Source organism: Labrus mixtus, unplaced genomic scaffold (assembly GCF_963584025.1).
Source record: "Labrus mixtus unplaced genomic scaffold, fLabMix1.1 SCAFFOLD_63, whole genome shotgun sequence".
In the NCBI taxonomy this organism is placed as follows: Eukaryota; Metazoa; Chordata; class Actinopteri; order Labriformes; family Labridae; genus Labrus; species Labrus mixtus.
The window spans coordinates 70,470-87,500 of NW_026870342.1; the positions used below are offsets into that span (position 1 = coordinate 70,470).

A 17,031-nucleotide genomic window follows, 5' to 3' on the forward strand; every position below is an offset into this window, starting at 1 on the left:
AGCCAAAATTATATTCATTACATTGTGATTTTTTTGTTTTGTTCCCACCCCCAACAACACCGACAATTCCCACCCCCTTTCATTCCAACACTCATTCTTACTGCATTTCCCCAACATTTCTCTTATTTTTCCCCAAAAATAAACCAATTCCCCACACGTAACAAACAAATGTATTAAATCCTCATCCGTACTTTCACATACACAACACTTTCTTTCATACCTCTCCTTATGGATCTGATGCAGGACGATGCAGGTGAAGATCCTCCTGTGCCTCAGTTTGAAATCTAGGTCAAATATTGCATGTGGTGTATGCGGAATGTTAATGTTCTTCCATATCATGTTGCTTGTTATGTCCGGGTATGTGTCTGTCCATTTTACTTCGGATGTGGGTTTCTGTATTCTATGTGTGATTGCGCACCTATACCAAATTTTTGTAGTGACATCTGTAATGTTGTGTTTCTTCTCCCCTAGGCACAGGGAGATCCCCCCCACATCGTCCTGCATCACTCCCTCCTTCTCTTTGATTAATTGTTCCCATTCGCTCGACAAAGACAATTTTACATTTGCAAACACTCTCTCAATCACATCCTTTCTGCACACACACCCTTTATTTTTTAAACCCCTCACCACCATTTGTAAATCAAAATCCCCCCCACAGTTCAGTAAATCCCTTATTCTAATATATCCCGCTTTCGACATAGCTTCACACTTAATTACCCTCTCCCCATTTTTAAAATACGGGCTCGAGAGGAAGGGCAGTCGTAGCACTGACCCTCTCGTTCCGCACTCTGGTACAGTCCAGGATGAAACCTGATACCACGCACTGAGTACTTCCTGGAAAAACCGTGGCAAGTGTTTAAATGAATCCGGGTTATTGATCTGGTACAGGTTGTCCTCGTTGTAGAGTCCAAAACTGCACAGATATTGTTTGAAGTGGTTTTTCCAAACTACGTTCCGGTTCTGGTCCATAAATTTGCCTATCAATTTGACTCTTAGTGCTACTTTTTTTGTAAGTAAATCAATCAAAGCTAGCCCCCCCTGATCTTTAGCCCCTATTATTGTTTTGTGAGCTATACTCGCTGCTTTGTTTTTCCAAATAAAGTCCCTAATGGTCTTTGAAATCACCTTAAAGGCCCAGTCCGGAAGCGTACAAGTACTCAGCGCATGATTCACTTTGGACAACACGAGAGCATTTGTTACGGCTACCCTTCCTCTCAACAATAGACCCCTCGCTTTCCACAAATTCAATGTTTTTTTAATTTTACCCACCACCTCTTTCCATGTTACATCATCACATTCATTCTCATTTTTCCCCATATTCACTCCCAACACTTTTCTTCTCTCACACACCGTTTTAAATCCCCACTTATTAACTAGATTGGATTCCTTACCTAGTAACATAATTTCTGACTTAATTTCATTTACTTTTGCCCCAGATGCTCTTTCATAAGTTTGTACATGTTTTAATATCAATTCTATATCCTCCTCTCCTTTTACCATTATATTCACGTCATCTGCATACTGTATTATTTTTACGTTTTCCTTACCTATACCTTTTATGTTTACGTCTTCCGATATCAGTGCTGCCAGCGGCTCTGCTACCAAGCTGTACAACAGCGCTGACATCGGACATCCTTGTCTCACTGACCTTGATATTTTAAAAGAATCAGTTAGTTCCCCGTTACATTTTATCTTGCTTTCCGCTCCTGTATACAACATATTTATCCATTCTCTCATTCTCTCCCCGAATCCAAACTTCTCTAACACCTTCCCCATGAACCCGTGATCTACTCTGTCAAAAGCTTTATTTAAATCAATCCCTAGCCATATTCCCCCCTCCCCTTCCATATCCCTGACCGTCTGTTTTATTGAAATGATTGAGTCTGCTATGTCTCTGTTTGGTATACTGTATGATTGTGTTTGTTCTATGATTGTTCCTATTACCTCCCTGATTCTATTGGCTATTGTTTTCGCTATGATTTTGTAGTCTGTGTTGAGTAGGCTGATTGGTCTGTAGTTGTCCAGATTTTTATTGTCCCCCTTGTTTTTGTAAAAAATAGTAACCACCCCTTCCCCTAAACTTTTTGGTATATGTTTCACTTTTTCCATATATTTACTCAATTTGTTCACCAAGGGCACCAGCTGCTCTTTGAAAGCTTGGTAGAATTCCGCAGTTAGGCCATCGCTCCCAGGACTTTTGTTTTTGTTTAACCCCTCTAAAGCACTTCTGATTTCTCCCTCTGTAAACTCACAATCACACCACATTTTATCGTCCTCGCTTAGTTTTTTCTTTAAGGCACCCAAAGCTCTGTTCACACTCACGCTATCACACTCCTGTCTCGAAAACAGGCTTTCATAATAGCCCTTTACTATTTCTAAAATTCCCTTTTTATCTGTCACACTTTTACCTGCTTCATTTAATAATTCGTTTATTTCTGTTCTTTTTTGTTTTTGTTTTTCCAGACCTAAAAAAAAGGCTGTACTCCTCTCCCCCTCATACATATATTGTATTTTACTCCTAATGGCTGCACCCCTACTCTTTTTAAGTTCAATCACTCCCAACTGTTCTTTTAAATGTATGTATTTTTCGACATCTACATTATCTACACTGTCAAGCGATGCTATTTCCTCACTTAGTTGTTTTCTCAAATTCTCTTCCTTTCTATTTTCTCTCCACTTTTTCTCTTTACTATAATTGATACACTTTTTTTTAATTCTGACTTTTACACTATCCCACCACACATTCATATCTTCACTCTCATTCCACTCATATCCCACATCATTCAACAATCTTTCCATACTTTTCACAAACATTCCATCATCCAGCAAGCTTGCATTAAAGCACCATATCCCTCCTTTACGTACATTCGTTTCTTTTCTAAACGTGATTTCTATTCCAGCGTGATCGCTCCACATATTAGTTTTATATTCAACTTCTTTAATCCACCTCACTACCTCGCATGTCACCAAAGCATAATCTATTCTAGATTGTTTTAATCTATTCAGTACAATTTGTCTCCTGGAGAACACCCTCTCCCATGGATGTAGCAATCTCCAAATATCAATGCATTGTTTCGTTATCATTATATCTTTAAGTGTCCCCCTGCTCACATCCCCCTTAAACACATTATTTTTTGACACATCGGTGGGTGTCATCGCCACATTAAAGTCACCGATTATTATACAATTCCTTTCCCACCATTTGCTTATTGCAATGAAGAATGTTTTCCTTTCTTTTTCTCCATTCGGTGCATATATATTTATGATTCTTATATTTTTCGTTTCATACACACAGTCTATTACTATTATTCTTCCTTCTTTGTCTCCATAAACCAAATTTACCCCTGTTACCCGACCCGTTTTGACTAAAACCGCCACTCCTCTCGCCCTCGACGTGCCATTGGAGCAGAAAATATGGCCCACAAAGTCTTTTTTTATGTCTTCCACCAGGGAATCATCCCACCTGGTCTCCTGCAGGCACAAAACGTCATTCTGCAAGGAAAGAATCGCATGTCTTTTTTCTTTGTTCCTTAGTCCATTCACGTTTATCGAAAATAAATTAAAGGCCATTATCATAAAAATAAAAACAAAAAAAACGGATTTACAGGGGTTATTGTCAGTCATTATTTGTCCTTACATTTCAATTTTTTCACCAACTTTTTTCGTTGTCCAAGACTTAGTCTTTTTTGCGCACTCGCCAGTTCACTCACATCCATTTCGCTGTCCGTTTCATTGGGACTGGTGCTTTTACCCGTATTATTTAGCGTGATTTTTCTCCCTCCCGCCTGTCCAACACCACTCTCAGGCATCTCCCTCCCCTCTGTGCTCATGCTTACCCCCGGGTCTTCTGCCACGTCCCTTCCGTCTCCTTTTTTCCCTCTCTCGCTCGTTTTTCGCTGCTTCTGCTGTCCTCCCTCTCCAGCCAGCTCCGGCGTCTCCAGCTCGCACTCTGACGCCCGTTCTCCTCCGCTCTCTCCACTCTGCTCCATTTCTCCGTCACTGTTCTCGTCTTCTCTGATCTCCTTCCTGCTTGCTCCGATCACCTCCTTCTCCTCCGCCTCCTCCTCGTACACCTCCTCCGCCTCGTCTTCATCCTCGTACACCTCCTCCACCTCGTTCTTGCTTTCCTCTCCGTTCTCACACTCACATTCATTTTCTCTTTTTTTACAGTTTGTGCATTTTGTGCTGTTCGCGCTGCACTCTCGCGCAAAGTGTCCCTGCACCCCACAGTTGTGGCACATAAATTCTGGACACTCTCTCAGGATGTGTCCCGGCTGGATGCACATCCTGCACACTTTTTGTTGTCTATCATGTATTACTCTAAAGTATTCGTTCCCCATCACAGTGTTAAACTTTGTGGAGTAAGGGAGTGACTGTACCTGGTCATTAAATCTGACCCGGACAAACCTCGTTCCGTCAGCTATCATTGTTCCAGGCCACATTCTGCGTTTTATTGGTGATGTCGGTTTCACTCCCCATCCCGTCAGCTTCCAAACTATTTCTTCATCTGTGATATACGCTGGCAGGTTTAAAAAAGACACCACCAGCTCATCATTATTTAGTTCTCTCGCCACGACTCTGGTCTCTCCGATCTTAAATCCATCCAGCAGCCTTTCCTTTCCTTTAATGTTGCTCACCGTCACCTCCAGTTTTTCAGGTCCCAGGGTTCTGCACGCCAGCAGGCCCCCACAGATCATTTTTATGTTGCTCATGACGTGATTTAGAGGAACTTTGTCTCCCACCATTTCAATGTTTAGTGTTAGTTTTCTCTCAAAAGACACTTTTGCTTCCTCTTTTTCTGCTCTCTCGCCACCTCTCCCATTCTCTGCATGCGGAGCAATCAGCCCGCCGCTCCTCTCTCTTCCTCTCTCTCCGTCATCCATTCCGTTCCCTGTTTCATTTGCCGTTTTCATCCGTCCTTTTTGTCCGTCGTTCTTCTCGTTGTCGTTTAATCCATTCCTTTGTTTCAGTGCCATGTTTGTTTGTTCACGTTGTTGTCCGTTCTCTTTTCCTTTTTCCATCTCTCCAGTCCGTGGTCCTGTCATCTTTGTGATCCGTCCGTGTGAGTTTGCTCGCGACATACGAGCAAACATTCACAAAAAACAAAAATTCTTCACAAAATTGTGGAAAAAAAACAGGAAAAAAAGGTGAAAAGAAAAACGATCCCCCTAACAGTCAGTGACTGCTGGGGGACATTCACTCACAATCTGAGGTATTTAAATAAATCCAAAGCGCATCCAAAAAACAAACAAATTAGTCCAGCTGTCCTGCTCAGTACTGACACGTCAGCTCTCCTTCAGCACCACACAAACTCTGACAGCAAAAGGGGCGTGTTCAGGGTGGTATGGCCGTAAGCCATCATTGTGTGCAGACAGGGGCCTTTTAAAGATGTCATGCCCTTGATTCTGGCTGAATTTTTGGACATGTGAATATGTCTCTATATGATAAAAAAAAACATGATCAAAAAAATGAAAAAGCTTACAGCACCTGGTATTCCCAGGCGGTCTCCCATCCAAGTACTAACCAGGCCCGACCCTGCTTAGCTTCTGAGATCGAACAAGATCGGGCGTGTTCAGGGTGGTATGGCCGTAAGCCATTATTGTCTGCAGACAGGGGCCTTTTAAAGATGTCATGCCCTTGATTCTGGCTGAATTTTTGGACATGTGAATATGTCTCTCTATGATAAAAAAAAAACATATGATCAAAAAAATAAAAAAAGCTTACAGCGTCTGTTATTCCCAGGCGGTCTCCCATCCAAGTACTAACCAGGCCCGACCCTGCTTAGCGTCCAAGATTGGACGAGTTCAGGGTGGTTTGGCCGTAAGCCATTATTGTGTGCAGAAAGGGGCCTTTTAAAGATGTCATGCCCTTGATTCTGGCTGAATTTTTGGACATGTGAATATGTCTCTATATGATAAAAAAAAAACATATGATCAAAAAAATGAAACAGCTTACAGCATTTGGTATTCCACAGGCGGTCTCCCATCCAAGTACTAACGAGGCCCGACCCTGCTTAGTTTCCGAGATCGGACGAAAACGGACGAGTTCAGGGTGGTTTGACTGTAAGCCATTATTGTGTGCAGAAAGGGGCCTTTTAAAGATGTCATGCCCTTGATTCTGGTTGAATTTTTGGACATGTGAATATGTCTCTATATGATAAAAAAAAATCATATGATCAAAAAAAATTAAAAAGCTTACAGCACCTGTTATTCCCAGGCGGTCTCCCATCCAAGTACTAACCAGGCCCGACCCTGTTTAGCTTCCGAGATCGGACGAGTTCATGGTGGTATGTCCTTAAGCCATTATTGTATGCAGAAAGGGGCCTTTTAAAGATGTCATGCCCTTGATTCTGGCTGAATTTTTGGACATGTGAATATGTCTCTATATGATAAAAAAAAAACATATGATCAAAAAAATGAAAAAGCTTACAGCACCTGGTATTCCCAGGCGGTCTCCCATCCAAGTACTAACCAGGCCCGACCCTGCTTAGCTTCCGAGATCGGACGAGATCGGGCGTGTTCAGGGTGGTATGGCCGTAAGCCATTATTGTATGCAGAAAGGGGCCTTTTAAAGATGTCATGCCCTTGATTCTGGCTGAATTTTTGGACATGTGAATATGTCTCTATATGATAAAAAAAAACATATGATCAAAAAAAATGAAAAAGCTTACAGCACCTGGTATTCACAGGCGGTCTCCCATCCAAGTACTAACCAGGCCCGACCCTACTTAGCTTCCGAGATCGGACGAGATCGGGCGTGTTCAGGGTGGTATGGCCGTAAGCCATTATTGTATGCAGAAAGGGGCCTTTTAAAGATGTCATGCCCTTGATTCTGGCTGAATTTTTGGACATGTGAATATGTCTCTATATGATCAAAAAAAAAACATATGATCAAAAAAATGAAACAGCTTACAGCATTTGGTATTCCACAGGCGGTCTCCCATCCAAGTACTAACGAGGCCCGACCCTGCTTAGTTTCCGAGATCGGACGAAAACGGACGAGTTCAGGGTGGTTTGACTGTAAGCCATTATTGTGTGCAGAAAGGGGCCTTTTAAAGATGTCATGCCCTTGATTCTGGTTGAATTTTTGGACATGTGAATATGTCTCTATATGATAAAAAAAAATCATATGATCAAAAAAAATTAAAAAGCTTACAGCACCTGTTATTCCCAGGCGGTCTCCCATCCAAGTACTAACCAGGCCCGACCCTGCTTAGCTTCCGAGATCGGACGAGTTCAGGGTGGTATGTCCTTAAGCCATTATTGTATGCAGAAAGGGGCCTTTTAAAGATGTCATGCCCTTGATTCTGGCTGAATTTTTTGACATGTGAATATGTCTCTATATGATAAAAAAAAACATATGATCAAAAAAATGAAAAAGCTTACAGCACCTGGTATTCCCAGGCGGTCTCCCATCCAAGTACTAACCAGGCCCGACCCTGCTTAGCTTCCGAGATCGGACGAGATCGGGCGTGTTCAGGGTGGTATGGCCGTAAGCCATTATTGTATGCAGAAAGGGGCCTTTTAAAGATGTCATGCCCTTGATTCTGGCTGAATTTTTGGACATGTGAATATGTCTCTATATGATAAAAAAAAAAACATATGATCAAAAAAATGAAAAAACTTACAGCACCTGGTATTCCCAGGCGGTCTCCCATCCAAATACTAACCAGGCCCTACCCCGCTTAGCCTCCGAGATCGGACGAGATCAGGCGTGTTCAGGGTGGTATGGCCGTAAGCCATTATTGTGTGCAGAAAGGGGCCTTTTAAAGATGTCATGCCCTTGATTCTGGCTGAATTTTTGGACATGTGAATATGTCTCTTTATGATAAAAAAAAAACATATGATCAAAAAAATGAAAAAACTCACAGCACCTGGTATTCCCAGACGGTCTCCCATCCAGGTACTAACCAGGCCCTACCCTGCTTAGCTTCCGAGATCGGACGAGATCAGGCGTGTTCAGGGTGGTATGGCTGTAAGCCATTATTGTGTGCAGACAGGGGCCTTTTAAAGATGTCATGCCCTTGATTCTGGCTGAATTTTTGGACATGTGAATATGTCTCTATATGATAAAAAAAAACATATGATCAAAAAAAATGAAAAAGCTTACAGCACCTGGTATTCCCAGGCGGTCTCCCATCCAAGTACTAACCAGGCCCGACCCCGCTTAGCTTCCGAGATCGGACGAGATCGGGCGTGTTCAGGGTGGTATGGCCGTAAGCCATTATTGTGTGCAGAAAGGGGCCTTTTAAAGATGTCATGCCCTTGATTCTGGCTGAATTTTTGGACATGTGAATATGTCTCTACATGATAAAAAAAAACATATGATCAAACAAAATGAAAAAGCTTACAGCGTCTGGTATTCCCAGGCGGTCTCCCATCCAAGTACTAACCAGGCCCGACCCTGCTTAGCTTCTGAGATCAGACGAGATCGGGCGTGTTCAGGGTGGTATGGCCGTAAGCCATTATTGTGTGCAGAAAGGGGCCTTTTAAAGATGTCATGCCCTTGATTCTGGCTGAATTTTTGGACATGTGAATATGTCTCTATATGATAAAAAAAAAACATATGATCAAAAAAATGAAAAAGCTTACAGCACCTGGTATTCCCAGGCGGTCTCCCATCTAAGTACTAACCAGGCCCGACCCTGCATAGCTTCCGAGATCGGACGAGATCGGGCGTGTTCAGGGTGGTATGGCCGTAAGCCATTATTGTGTGCAGAAAGGGGCCTTTTAAAGATGTCATGCCCTTGATTCTGGCTAAATTTTTGGACATGTGAATATGTCTCTATATGATAAAAAAAAAACATATGATCAAAAAAATGAAAAAGCTTACAGCGTCTGGTATTCCCAGGCGGTCTCCCATCCAAGTACTAACCAGGCACGACCCTACTTAGTTTCCGAGATCGGACGAGATCGGGCGTGTTAAGGGTGGTATGGCCGTAAGCTGTTATTGTGTGCAGAAAGGGGCCTTTTAAAGATGTCATGCCCTTGATTCTGGCTGAATTTTTGGACATGTGAATATGTCTCTATATGATAAAAAAAAAACATATGATCAAAAAAATGAAAAAGCTTACAGCACCTGGTATTCCCAGGCGGTCTCCCATCCAAGTACTAACCAGGCCTGACCTTGCTTAGCTTCCGAGATCGGGCGTGTTCAGGGTGGTATGGCCGTAAGCCATTATTGTGTGCAGACAGGGGCCTTTTAAAGATGTTATGCCCTTGATTCTGGCTGAATTTTTGGACATGTGAATATGTCTCTATATGATAAAAAAAACATATGATCAAAAAAAATGAAAAAGCTTACAGCACCTGGTATTCCCAGGCGGTCTCCCATCCAAGTACTAACCAGGCCCGACCCTGCTTAGCTTCCGAGATCAGACGAGATCAGGCGTGTATAGGGTGGTTTGGCCGTAAGCCATTATTGTATGCAGAAAGGCGCCTTTTAAAGATGTCATGCCCTTGATTCTGGCTGAATTTTTGGACATGTGAATATGTCTCTATATGATAAAAAAAAAACATATGATCAAAAAAATGAAAAAACTTACAGCACCTGGTATTCCCAGGCGGTCTCCCATCCAAGTACTAACCAGGCCCTACCCGGCTTAGCTTCCGAGGTCGGACGAGATCAGGCGTGTTCAGGTTGGTATGGCTGTAAGCCATTATTGTGTGCAGAAAGGGGCCTTTTAAAGATGTCATGCCCTTGATTCTGGCTGAATTTTTGGACATGTGAATATGTCTCTATATGATAAAAAAAAAACATATGATCAAACAAAATGAAAAAGCTTACAGCACCTGGTATTCCCAGGCGGTCTCCCATCCAAGTACTAACCAGGCCCGACCCTGCTTAGCTTCTGAGATCAGACGAGATCAGGCGTGTTCAGGGTGGTATGGCCGTAAGACATTATTGTGTGCAGAAAGGGGCCTTTTAAAGATGTCATGCCCTTGATTCTGGCTGAATTTTTGGACATGTGAATATGTCTCTATATGATAAAAAAAAATATATGATCAAAAAAATGAAAAAGCTTACAGCACCTGGCATTCCTAGGCGGTCTCCCATCCAAGTACTAACCAGGCCCGACCCTGCTTAGCTTCCGAGATGGGACGAGATCGGGCGTGTTAAGGGTGGTATGGCCGTAAGCCATTATTGTGTGCAGACAGGGGCCTTTTAAAGATGTTATGCCCTTGATTCTGGCTGAATTTTTGGACATGTGAATATGTCTCTATATGATAAAAAAAAAAACATATGATCAAAAAAATGAAAAAGCTTACAGCACCTGGTATTCCCAGGCGGTCTCCCATCCAACTACTAACCAGGCCCTACCCTGCTTTGCTTCTGAGATCGGACGAGTTCAGGGTGGTATGGACGTAAGGCATTATTGTATGCAGAAAGGGGCCTTTTAAAGATGTCATGCCCTTGATTCTGGCTGAATTTTTGGACATGTGAATATGTCTCTATATGATAAAAAAAAACATATGATCAAAAAAAATGAAAAAGCTTACAGCACCTGGTATTCCCAGGCGGTCTCCCATCCAAGTACTAACCAGGCCCGACCCTGCTTAGCTTCCGAGATCGGACGAGATCGGGCGTGTTCAGGGTGGTATGGCCGTAAGCCATTATTGTATGCAGAAAGGGGCCTTTTAAAGATGTCATGCCCTTGATTCTGGCTGAATTTTTGGACATGTGAATATGTCTCTATATGATAAAAAAAAACATATGATCAAAAAAAATGAAAAAGCTTACAGCACCTGGTATTCCCAGGCGGTCTCCCATCCAGGTACTAACCAGGCCATACCCTGCTTAGCTTCCGAGATCGGACGAGATCAGGCGTGTTTTTTTTTTTTTTTTAATCTTTTATTATCAAAATTACAAAAACATTTATAATTCTTTCACATCATTTACAACAAATGCTATTACAATACATACACCCTCTAAATTAAACCTCCCCTCTGACGCAAACGGCACCCTAAAAACAATAAAAACATAGCATCAGGAAAAAAAACTCAAACCACCCCTGATACCCCCAACTCATGACAACTCTTCTGAGTCCCTCCCCCAAAGCAAACACCCCTCTGAAAACAAACCACAAAAACATACAAAAACCCCACAGTATTCTCAAAAAACCACTGAGAAAAAAAAAACACCAAATCAAATCACCCATTTTCCCCATGACCAAAAAAGAAGCCCTCGTACCAAAAAAACAAAAACAAAATAATTTAGACATCCCACATAATTCCCTCCTCATTTACTCTACACACATTCGCACCTTCCACAAACATTCTCACAAACTCACTCTCATTCGCTATGTACAACAATTTAAGATGTGCTTTCCATTCATTCACAAACATTCTCCACACATTCATTTTCTTACTTTCATAGAGTGCATAATTCCTTCTGTTAAAAACCGCTTTTCTTGCAAAAGCCAAAATTATATTCATTACATTGTGATTTTTTTGTTTTGTTCCCACCCCCAACAACACCGACAATTCCCACCCCCTTTCATTCCAACACTCATTCTTACTGCATTTCCCCAACATTTCTCTTATTTTTCCCCAAAAATAAACCAATTCCCCACACGTAACAAACAAATGTATTAAATCCTCATCCGTACTTTCACATACACAACACTTTCTTTCATACCTCTCCTTATGGATCTGATGCAGGACGATGCAGGTGAAGATCCTCCTGTGCCTCAGTTTGAAATCTAGGTCAAATATTGCATGTGGTGTATGCGGAATGTTAATGTTCTTCCATATCATGTTGCTTGTTATGTCCGGGTATGTGTCTGTCCATTTTACTTCGGATGTGGGTTTCTGTATTCTATGTGTGATTGCGCACCTATACCAAATTTTTGTAGTGACATCTGTAATGTTGTGTTTCTTCTCCCCTAGGCACAGGGAGATCCCCCCCACATCGTCCCGCATCACTCCCTCCTTCTCTTTGATTAATTTTTCCCATTCGCTCGACAAAGACAATTTTACATTTGCAAACACTCTCTCAATCACATCCTTTCTGCACACACACCCTTTATTTTTTAAACCCCTCACCACCATTTGTAAATCAAAATCCCCCCCACAGTTCAGTAAATCCCTTATTCTAATATATCCCGCTTTCGACATAGCTTCACACTTAATTACCCCCTCCCCATTTTTAAAATACGGGCTCGAGAGGAAGGGCAGTCGTAGCACTGACCCTCTCGTTCCGCACTCTGGTACAGTCCAGGATGAAACCTGATACCACGCACTGAGTACTTCCTGGAAAAACCGTGGCAAGTGTTTAAATGAATCCGGGTTATTGATCTGGTACAGGTTGTCCTCGTTGTAGAGTCCAAAACTGCACAGATATTGTTTGAAGTGGTTTTTCCAAACTACGTTCCGGTTCTGGTCCATAAATTTGCCTATCAATTTGACTCTTAGTGCTACTTTTTTTGTAAGTAAATCAATCAAAGCTAGCCCCCCCTGATCTTTAGCCCCTATTATTGTTTTGTGAGCTATACTCGCTGCTTTGTTTTTCCAAATAAAGTCCCTAATGGTCTTTGAAATCTCCTTAAAGGCCCAGTCCGGAAGCGTACAAGTACTCAGCGCATGATTCACTTTGGACAACACGAGAGCATTTGTTACGGCTACCCTTCCTCTCAACAATAGACCCCTCGCTTTCCACAAATTCAATGTTTTTTTAATTTTACCCACCACCTCTTTCCATGTTACATCATCACATTCATTCTCATTTTTCCCCATATTCACTCCCAACACTTTTCTTCTCTCACACACCGTTTTAAATCCCCACTTATTAACTAGATTGGATTCCTTACCTAGTAACATAATTTCTGACTTATTTTCATTTACTTTTGCCCCAGATGCTCTTTCATAAGTTTGTACATGTTTTAATATCAATTCTATATCCTCCTCTCCTTTTACCATTATATTCACGTCATCTGCATACTGTATTATTTTTACGTTTTCCTTACCTATACCTTTTATGTTTACGTCTTCCGATATCAGTGCTGCCAGCGGCTCTGCTACCAAGCTGTACAACAGCGCTGACATCGGACATCCTTGTCTCACTGACCTTGATATTTTAAAAGAATCAGTTAGTTCCCCGTTACATTTTATCTTGCTTTCCGCTCCTGTATACAACATATTTATCCATTCTCTCATTCTCTCCCCGAATCCAAACTTCTCTAACACCTTCCCCATGAACCCGTGATCTACTCTGTCAAAAGCTTTATTTAAATCAATCCCTAGCCATATTCCCCCCTCCCCTTCCATATCCCTGACCGTCTGTTTTATTGAAATGATTGAGTCTGCTATGTCTCTGTTTGGTATACTGTATGATTGTGTTTGTTCTATGATTGTTCCTATTACCTCCCTGATTCTATTGGCTATTGTTTTCGCTATGATTTTGTAGTCTGTGTTGAGTAGGCTGATTGGTCTGTAGTTGTCCAGATTTTTATTGTCCCCCTTGTTTTTGTAAAAAATAGTAACCACCCCTTCCCCTAAACTTTTTGGTATATGTTTCACTTTTTCCATATATTTACTCAATTTGTTCACCAAGGGCACCAGCTGCTCTTTGAAAGCTTGGTAGAATTCCGCAGTTAGGCCATCGCTCCCAGGACTTTTGTTTTTGTTTAACCCCTCTAAAGCACTTCTGATTTCTCCCTCTGTAAACTCACAATCACACCACATTTTATCGTCCTCGCTTAGTTTTTTCTTTAAGGCACCCAAAGCTCTGTTCACACTCACGCTATCACACTCCTGTCTCGAAAACAGGCTTTCATAATAGCCCTTTACTATTTCTAAAATTCCCTTTTTATCTGTCACACTTTTACCTGCTTCATTTAATAATTCGTTTATTTCTGTTCTTTTTTGTTTTTGTTTTTCCAGACCTAAAAAAAAGGCTGTACTCCTCTCCCCCTCATACATATATTGTATTTTACTCCTAATGGCTGCACCCCTACTCTTTTTAAGTTCAATCACTCCCAACTGTTCTTTTAAATGTATGTATTTTTCGACATCTACATTATCTACACTGTCAAGCGATGCTATTTCCTCACTTAGTTGTTTTCTCAAATTCTCTTCCTTTCTATTTTCTCTCCACTTTTTCTCTTTACTATAATTGATACACTTTTTTTTAATTCTGACTTTTACGCTATCCCACCACACATTCATATCTTCACTCTCATTCCACTCATATCCCACATCATTCAACAATCTTTCCATACTTTTCACAAACATTCCATCATCCAGCAAGCTTGCATTAAAGCACCATATCCCTCCTTTACGTACATTCGTTTCTTTTCTAAACGTGATTTCTATTCCAGCGTGATCGCTCCACATATTAGTTTTATATTCAACTTCTTTAATCCACCTCACTACCTCGCATGTCACCAAAGCATAATCTATTCTAGATTGTTTTAATCTATTCAGTACAATTTGTCTCCTGGAGAACACCCTCTCCCATGGATGTAGCAATCTCCAAATATCAATGCATTGTTTCGTTATCATTATATCTTTAAGTGTCCCCCTGCTCACATCCCCCTTAAACACATTATTTTTTGACACATCGGTGGGTGTCATCGCCACATTAAAGTCACCGATTATTATACAATTCCTTTCCCACCATTTGCTTATTGCAATGAAGAATGTTTTCCTTTCTTTTTCTCCATTCGGTGCATATATATTTATGATTCTTATATTTTTCGTTTCATACACACAGTCTATTACTATTATTCTTCCTTCTTTGTCTCCATAAACCAAATTTACCCCTGTTACCCGACCCGTTTTGACTAAAACCGCCACTCCTCTCGCCCTCGACGTGCCATTGGAGCAGAAAATATGGCCCACAAAGTCTTTTTTTATGTCTTCCACCAGGGAATCATCCCACCTGGTCTCCTGCAGGCACAAAACGTCATTCTGCAAGGAAAGAATCGCATGTCTTTTTTCTTTGTTCCTTAGTCCATTCACGTTTATCGAAAATAAATTAAAGGCCATTATCATAAAAATAAAAACAAAAAAAACGGATTTACAGGGGTTATTGTCAGTCATTATTTGTCCTTACATTTCAATTTTTTCACCAACTTTTTTCGTTGTCCAAGACTTAGTCTTTTTTGCGCACTCGCCAGTTCACTCACATCCATTTCGCTGTCCGTTTCATTGGGACTGGTGCTTTTACCCGTATTATTTAGCGTGATTTTTCTCCCTCCCGCCTGTCCAACACCACTCTCAGGCATCTCCCTCCCCTCAGTGCTCATGCTTACCCCCGGGTCTTCTGCCACGTCCCTTCCGTCTCCTTTTTTCCCTCTCTCGCTCGTTTTTCGCTGCTTCTGTTGTCCTCCCTCTCCAGCCAGCTCCGGCGTCTCCAGCTCGCACTCTGACGCCCGTTCTCCTCCGCTCTCTCCGCTCTGCTCCATTTCTCCGTCACTGTTCTCGTCTTCTCTGATCTCCTTCCTGCTTGCTCCGATCACCTCCTTCTCCTCCGCCTCCTCCTCGTACACCTCCTCGGCCTCGTCTTCATCCTCGTACACATCCTCCACCTCGTTCTTGCTTTCCTCTCCGTTCACACACTCACATTCATTTTCTCTTTTTTTACAGTTTGTGCATTTTGTGCTGTTCGCGCTGCACTCTCGCGCAAAGTGTCCCTGCACCCCACAGTTGTGGCACATAAATTCTGGACACTCTCTCAGGATGTGTCCCGGCTGGATGCACATCCTGCACACTTTTTGTTGTCTATCATGTATTACTCTAAAGTATTCGTTCCCCATCACAGTGTTAAACTTTGTGGAGTAAGGGAGTGACTGTACCTGGTCATTAAATCTGACCCGGACAAACCTCGTTCCGTCAGCTATCATTGTTCCAGGCCACATTCTGCGTTTTATTGGTGATGTCGGTTTCACTCCCCATCCCGTCAGCTTCCAAACTATTTCTTCATCTGTGATATACGCTGGCAGGTTTAAAAAAGACACCACCAGCTCATCATTATTTAGTTCTCTCACCACGACTCTGGTCTCTCCGATTTTAAATCCATCCAGCAGCCTTTCCTTTCCTTTAATGTTGCTCACCGTCACCTCCAGTTTTTCAGGTCCCAGGGTTCTGCACGCCAGCAGGCCCCCACAGATCATTTTTATGTTGCTCATGACGTGATTTAGAGGAACTTTGTCTCCCACCATTTCAATGTTTAGTGTTAGTTTTCTCTCAAAAGACACTTTTGCTTCCTCTTTTTCTGCTCTCTCGCCACCTCTCCCATTCTCTGCATGCGGAGCAATCAGCCCGCCGCTCCTCTCTCTTCCTCTCTCTCCGTCATCCATTCCGTTCCCTGTTTCATTTGCCGTTTTCATCCGTCCTTTTTGTCCGTCGTTCTTCTCGTTGTCGTTTAATCCATTCCTTTGTTTCAGTGCCATGTTTGTTTGTTCACGTTGTTGTCCGTTCTCTTTTCCTTTTTCCATCTCTCCAGTCCGTGGTCCTGTCATCTTTGTGATCCGTCCGTGTGAGTTTGCTCGCGACATACGAGCAAACATTCACAAAAAAACAAAAATTCTTCACAAAATTGTGGAAAAAAAACAGGAAAAAAAGGTGAAAAGAAAAACGATCCCCCTAACAGTCAGTGACTGCTGGGGGACATTCACTCACAATCTGAGGTATTTAAATAAATCCAAAACGCATCCAAAAAAGAAACAAATTAGTCCAGCTGTCCTGCTCAGTACTGACACGTCAGCTCTCCTTCAGCACCACACAAACTCTGACAGCAAAAGGGGCGTGTTCAGGGTGGTATGGCCGTAAGCTGTTATTGTGTGCAGAAAGGGGCCTTTTAAAGATGTCATGCCCTTGATTCTGGCTGAATTTTTGGACATGTGAATATGTCTCTATATGATAAAAAAAAAACATATGATCAAAAAAATGAAAAAGCTTACAGCACCTGGTATTCCCAGGCGGTCTCCCATCCAAGTACTAAACAGGCCCTACCCTGCTTAGCTTCCGAGATCGGACGAGATCAGGAGTGTTAAGGGTGGTATGGCCATAAGCCATTATTGTGTGCAGA

General features: G+C 42.1%; 15 non-coding genes and 6 pseudogenes across 15 annotated transcripts; all 21 read right to left on the reverse strand.

The window, feature by feature from the left end:
• Nucleotides 1-5,475: 5,475 nt before the first annotated feature.
• On the reverse strand, nucleotides 5,476-5,594 carry LOC132970134 (5S ribosomal RNA). Its single transcript, XR_009671995.1, has one exon. It is a non-coding gene; the product is annotated as a 5S ribosomal RNA (ribosomal RNA).
• A 123-nt stretch (nucleotides 5,595-5,717) lies between these two features.
• On the reverse strand, nucleotides 5,718-5,826 carry LOC132969886 (5S ribosomal RNA; annotated as a pseudogene).
• A 365-nt stretch (nucleotides 5,827-6,191) lies between these two features.
• Nucleotides 6,192-6,300, reverse strand: LOC132969889 (5S ribosomal RNA; annotated as a pseudogene).
• Nucleotides 6,301-6,422: 122 nt separating this feature from the next.
• On the reverse strand, nucleotides 6,423-6,541 carry LOC132970120 (5S ribosomal RNA). Its single transcript, XR_009671982.1, has one exon. It is a non-coding gene; the product is annotated as a 5S ribosomal RNA (ribosomal RNA).
• A 122-nt stretch (nucleotides 6,542-6,663) lies between these two features.
• LOC132969985 (5S ribosomal RNA) lies at nucleotides 6,664-6,782 on the reverse strand. The gene has a single exon (XR_009671852.1). It is a non-coding gene; the product is annotated as a 5S ribosomal RNA (ribosomal RNA).
• Nucleotides 6,783-7,148: 366 nt separating this feature from the next.
• Nucleotides 7,149-7,257, reverse strand: LOC132969811 (5S ribosomal RNA; annotated as a pseudogene).
• Nucleotides 7,258-7,378: 121 nt separating this feature from the next.
• On the reverse strand, nucleotides 7,379-7,497 carry LOC132970236 (5S ribosomal RNA). Its single transcript, XR_009672094.1, has one exon. It is a non-coding gene; the product is annotated as a 5S ribosomal RNA (ribosomal RNA).
• Nucleotides 7,498-7,620: 123 nt separating this feature from the next.
• On the reverse strand, nucleotides 7,621-7,739 carry LOC132970192 (5S ribosomal RNA). Its single transcript, XR_009672053.1, has one exon. It is a non-coding gene; the product is annotated as a 5S ribosomal RNA (ribosomal RNA).
• A 122-nt stretch (nucleotides 7,740-7,861) lies between these two features.
• Nucleotides 7,862-7,980, reverse strand: LOC132970088 (5S ribosomal RNA). Its single transcript, XR_009671951.1, has one exon. It is a non-coding gene; the product is annotated as a 5S ribosomal RNA (ribosomal RNA).
• Nucleotides 7,981-8,102: 122 nt separating this feature from the next.
• LOC132970242 (5S ribosomal RNA) lies at nucleotides 8,103-8,221 on the reverse strand. The gene has a single exon (XR_009672100.1). It is a non-coding gene; the product is annotated as a 5S ribosomal RNA (ribosomal RNA).
• Nucleotides 8,222-8,343: 122 nt separating this feature from the next.
• LOC132970199 (5S ribosomal RNA) lies at nucleotides 8,344-8,462 on the reverse strand. Its single transcript, XR_009672059.1, has one exon. It is a non-coding gene; the product is annotated as a 5S ribosomal RNA (ribosomal RNA).
• A 122-nt stretch (nucleotides 8,463-8,584) lies between these two features.
• Nucleotides 8,585-8,703, reverse strand: LOC132970030 (5S ribosomal RNA). The gene has a single exon (XR_009671896.1). It is a non-coding gene; the product is annotated as a 5S ribosomal RNA (ribosomal RNA).
• A 122-nt stretch (nucleotides 8,704-8,825) lies between these two features.
• LOC132970362 (5S ribosomal RNA) lies at nucleotides 8,826-8,944 on the reverse strand (annotated as a pseudogene).
• A 122-nt stretch (nucleotides 8,945-9,066) lies between these two features.
• On the reverse strand, nucleotides 9,067-9,175 carry LOC132969699 (5S ribosomal RNA; annotated as a pseudogene).
• Nucleotides 9,176-9,296: 121 nt separating this feature from the next.
• LOC132970161 (5S ribosomal RNA) lies at nucleotides 9,297-9,415 on the reverse strand. The gene has a single exon (XR_009672022.1). It is a non-coding gene; the product is annotated as a 5S ribosomal RNA (ribosomal RNA).
• Nucleotides 9,416-9,537: 122 nt separating this feature from the next.
• On the reverse strand, nucleotides 9,538-9,656 carry LOC132970222 (5S ribosomal RNA). Its single transcript, XR_009672081.1, has one exon. It is a non-coding gene; the product is annotated as a 5S ribosomal RNA (ribosomal RNA).
• A 123-nt stretch (nucleotides 9,657-9,779) lies between these two features.
• LOC132969944 (5S ribosomal RNA) lies at nucleotides 9,780-9,898 on the reverse strand. The gene has a single exon (XR_009671812.1). It is a non-coding gene; the product is annotated as a 5S ribosomal RNA (ribosomal RNA).
• Nucleotides 9,899-10,019: 121 nt separating this feature from the next.
• Nucleotides 10,020-10,138, reverse strand: LOC132970248 (5S ribosomal RNA). The gene has a single exon (XR_009672106.1). It is a non-coding gene; the product is annotated as a 5S ribosomal RNA (ribosomal RNA).
• A 123-nt stretch (nucleotides 10,139-10,261) lies between these two features.
• On the reverse strand, nucleotides 10,262-10,370 carry LOC132969883 (5S ribosomal RNA; annotated as a pseudogene).
• Nucleotides 10,371-10,492: 122 nt separating this feature from the next.
• LOC132970354 (5S ribosomal RNA) lies at nucleotides 10,493-10,611 on the reverse strand. The gene has a single exon (XR_009672188.1). It is a non-coding gene; the product is annotated as a 5S ribosomal RNA (ribosomal RNA).
• Nucleotides 10,612-16,896: 6,285 nt separating this feature from the next.
• Nucleotides 16,897-17,015, reverse strand: LOC132970090 (5S ribosomal RNA). The gene has a single exon (XR_009671953.1). It is a non-coding gene; the product is annotated as a 5S ribosomal RNA (ribosomal RNA).
• Nucleotides 17,016-17,031: the final 16 nt, after the last annotated feature.